At 46.6% G+C, this 4,307-nt stretch overlaps 1 long non-coding RNA gene across 1 annotated transcript; it reads left to right on the top strand.

Moving 5' to 3' along the window:
* Positions 1-555: 555 nt before the first annotated feature.
* On the top strand, positions 556-1,493 carry LOC149440294 (uncharacterized). Its single transcript, XR_016307688.1, has 2 exons — positions 556-672; positions 1,239-1,493. It is a non-coding gene; the product is annotated as an uncharacterized LOC149440294 (long non-coding RNA).
* Positions 1,494-4,307: the final 2,814 nt, after the last annotated feature.

Below are 4,307 nucleotides of genomic sequence, written 5' to 3' on the forward strand. Positions count from 1 at the left end.
GGAAGAAGCTGGGGGTGAAGCTGAGAAGCAGAAAATGCAGGGTCTGGAGGAGGACCAGAGGAGGGCTGGAGTCAGCTGACAGTCTGCTAAATGCTGAGACCAGGGGAGGCAGGGATGAGGGGGTTCTGTGGTTGCACAGAGAGGTGCAGGTTCTGTAGGAGTTTTGTACCCCTCTCTGCTGCTGACTACTGAGACAAGGAAAAGGTGGAAATGATGGGGGAGCCACAGCTACAGGAGAGGTACGAGGGCCACATGAAATGCCCTGGAGGGCCGGATTCAGCCCGCGGGCCTTGTGTTCTACTCCTGTGCTTTATAAGAAGGCTGACCCTTAAAAACACAAATGCAAGTACTTAGGTGCATTGTGATACCCCTGTTGATGGAGACATTTCTAATAAAGTGATTTTCATCATTCTGAAAATGTCATTCTATTCCTCCTGCCTCCATCCATAGGCTTAAGGATGTTTCACTATTTGTGTTCGAAAAATGCAAAACCCCTTCGGGTACTCTTCAATCATATGTCCTGTTATTTTGCATTTTCCGTAGGGTACAAAGTACATAAGGATCACGGCTCTCATGGTGACAGCTAACCTAATATTGGCCTCATTGTCGGGCTTGTTGTTGCTGCGGTTTTTATTGGTGTTCTTGGACTCATCCTATGGAAGAAATTCTCAGGTATGTGAAATAGTATCAGGTATGTGTAGCATGTAGAACCAGAGATTGGCTGCTACCCGGGTACTGTCACAGGGTAGTCTACTTGCTATACACAGCATAAAATATATATATATATTACAGACTCACACAGCATGAGTCACACCACCATAAATGTACCTCCACTAACACTAGTAGCACACTGGAGGGTGCTACACAATAAAGGACAGGGATTTATAGCTCTCATATATTGCAATACATGTTTAAGTTGGCCAACTGCATCAGAGCAATCCCTCTATGGCCAATCCCTAACGTGTTCTGCAAAATTCAAATGCTACAGTGGGCACAATACCAACATGGGGCAGACAGACACCAACTGGAGAGCTACTAGATCAGGTCTGGCCACTCACCTTATTGCAATCACCTTTTCAGCTTTTGGTTTTAGTTCTGGAACTATGACTGGTAGAGAGCTCCAGGTAGACTCATATTTCCTAAGTTACCTTTTATAGAGAGCATTGTATTTGTATCTGTGTAGAATGGAACTAGCTATAGTATCTCTAATAAAGTATACATTTCTCCCGTCTTTACAGGACACAGAACGAATGGAGAATGTGCGGTGCAAACACTCATCCTTCCCGTTTCAGGAACATAGAAGGCAAACAATATTTTTCAGTTTAGGACTGCCATTTTGGTCTACATAACCAGGAGGTCTTGGTTTGCTATCTCATATCCATCTGTAAGTCCTACAAGAAGTCTGCTGGGCCCTGATTCCAATGCAGCTGGATGAACTGATGTTGTATTAAAGACCTGAACTCAAAAGTAAAGATTTGCTATGTTATAGGGAACATCTATACATTTAAATTGTGCCGAAGCAGTTCCCTGCCAGTCTTGGAACTCCAGACCCTACGGTCTTATAGCTGTATTTCTGCAGTGTGAGATCTGCTGCCTCTGACTGCTAGTCTCAAGAGATTTGAAGTGATGCCACTACAGTGGTGCTCACTGTTCTCCTTGCTGGAGGCTCTGCCATGTGGAAGCAAAGCCCTGCCCCTACCAAGATGGCTTCTTCAACACAGAGATTCAGTGCAGTACAAGGCAATGTTGTAAGGATTGGTTGCCAGAGACCATGTGATCTATGTGATAGCCCTGACTGGAGATACTTTACCACTAGGACAGCGTTTCTCAGCCTTTTTTGAGTCAAGGCACCCTGTAAAAAGTATGCACAATCTTGAGGCACTTCATTATAAAATTTAAAAAACAAAATCAAAAGTATTACATAATGCAGCGACAGCCACACATGTAGGGCACCCAACATTGGAGGTGACTTAATCTTCCAAAGGAAATACTCCTTGCAATGTTTTTTCCCTTGTGACCCCACTGCTGATGGAGAGGAGCTGGGCTTGATCCACTCAATGTCATGTATACAATTTTGGGGCAATTTTAGGAGTTTTGCCAAGGCACCCCTGAAGAAACCTGAAGGCACCCCAGGATGCCAGGGCACCCTAGCTGAAAAAGGCTGCGCTAGGACATTGATTATAGCAGGGCCGGCAATCAATTGACACATGTTGTGCATTATGCAGCTACCTGCTCCCATTTATACCTATGATCACAGCATCAAGTAGAGAAAAGTCATCCAGCATTTCCTTTGTGGGTTTTAAATGTCATGTGACCAAAGAAAGTGTGTTGCTGGCAGGATCACTGGTTGAAAATGGAAAAAAAAAGAAAACTAATGCAGCCCCCACATCTAAAGACTGTGAAGCTGCAATGCCGGTTTCTGGAGTTTAGATGAACTTGAAATGTGTCCAGTCTGTGTATGCCATGTGATCTCACGCTGCGCTCTGATTGGCTGATGTCACGCTGCGCTCTGATTGGCTAATCTCACTCTGGACTCTGATTGACTGATCTCATGGAGTGCTCTGATTGGCTGATCTCATGCTGCGCTCTGATAGGCAGATCTGACGCTTGGCTCTGATTAACAGATCTCACATTGGGCTCTGATTGGCTGAGGGATTTCCTATACTTTCTGCATAGCGCTCATAGTGCCTCCAGCGATCTCGCGGAGGCTCTGATTGGCTGAGGGCTGTGTTACACTTGGTGTGTTTCCTATGATAGTTGGCTCCATCTAGTGGCCATATTGATGTACTTTCCTGTTTGTTGTGTTTCAGGAGAATTCCGCATTGTGTCCTCTAGATGGGGCTGGTGATCACAATACACAACAAGTGTAACTCAGCCCTCAGCCAATCAGAGCACTCCACAAGATCTCAATGACACAATGAGCACCATGCAGAAAGTATAAGAAATCCCTCAGCCAATCAGAGCCCAGCGTTGGATCAGCGAACTACAAAACAAGTCCCCGCTGTGTAATGGAGGTGAAGGGGGGGTCCTAATCTAGGTGACACCGCTACTGCTCTATACCCCAATGTGCCCAATGTGAGATCAGCAAATTAGAGCCCACTGTGAGATCAGCCAATCAGAGCCCACCATGAGATCTGCCAATCAGTACTCAGCGTGAAATCTGCCAATCAGTGCCCAGTGTGAGATCTGCCAATAAGAGCCCAGCGTGAGATCAGCCAATCAGAGCACTCCATGAGATAAGCCAATCAGAGTCCAGCATGAGATCAGCCAATCGGATTCCAGCATGAGATCAGCCAATCAGAGCCCAGCGTGAGATCAGCCAATCAGAGCCCAGCGTGAGATCAGCCAATCAGAGCCCAGCGTGAGATCAGCCAATCAGAGCCCAGCGTGAGATCAGAGGATATACACAGATTCGACACGTTTCAAGTTTATCTAAACCCCAGATGTCCAGCATTGCAGCTTCTAAGTCCCTAGATGTGGCGGCTGCATTAGTTTTCTTTTTTTTCCATTTTCACCCAGTGATCCCGCCAGCAACACACTTCCTGTCTTCGGGGTGATAACTCTAACTGTACTCTATCCATGAATCAGCAGCGGTGTCACCCAGATTAGGGCCCCCCCTCATCACCTCTAATACACAGCGGGGACTTGTTTTGCTTAGTTTGCTGATCTCACGCTGGGCTCTGATTGGCTGAGGGATTTCCTATACATTCTGCATTGTGCTCATTGTGTCACCAGCGATATCGCAAAAAGCTTTGATTGGCTGAGGGCTGAGTTACACTTGCTGTGTATTGTGATCACCAGCCCCATCTAGAGGACACAATGCGGAATTCTCCTGAAATACAAAAAACCGGAAAGTACATCAATACGGCCACTAGATGGAGCCGACTATCATAGGAAACACACCAAGTGTTATGCAGCCAATCAGAGCTCTCCGCGAAATCGCAGATGGCACTATGAGCGCTATGCAGAAAGTATAGGAAATCCTTTAGCCAATCACAGTGCAGCGTGAGATCAGCCAATCAGAGCGCAGCATGAGATCAGCCAATCAGAGCCCACTGTGAGATTAGCCAATCAGTGTCCAGCGTGAGATCAGCCAAACAGAGTCCAGCATGAGATCAGCCAATCAGAGCCCAGCTTGAGATCAGCCAATCAGAGCCCAGCATGAGATCAGCCAATCAGAGAGCAGCATGAGATCAGCCAATCAGAGCGCAGCGTGAGATCAGCCAATCAGCGCACTCCATGAGATCAGCCAATCAGAGCCAAACATGAGATCGGCCAATCAGAGCCCAATGTGAGATCAGCCAAAC

This window comes from Staurois parvus, unplaced genomic scaffold (assembly GCF_062004578.1).
Source record: "Staurois parvus isolate SC_StPar_1 unplaced genomic scaffold, SC_StPar_1.0 ptg001097l, whole genome shotgun sequence".
In the NCBI taxonomy this organism is placed as follows: Eukaryota; Metazoa; Chordata; class Amphibia; order Anura; family Ranidae; genus Staurois; species Staurois parvus.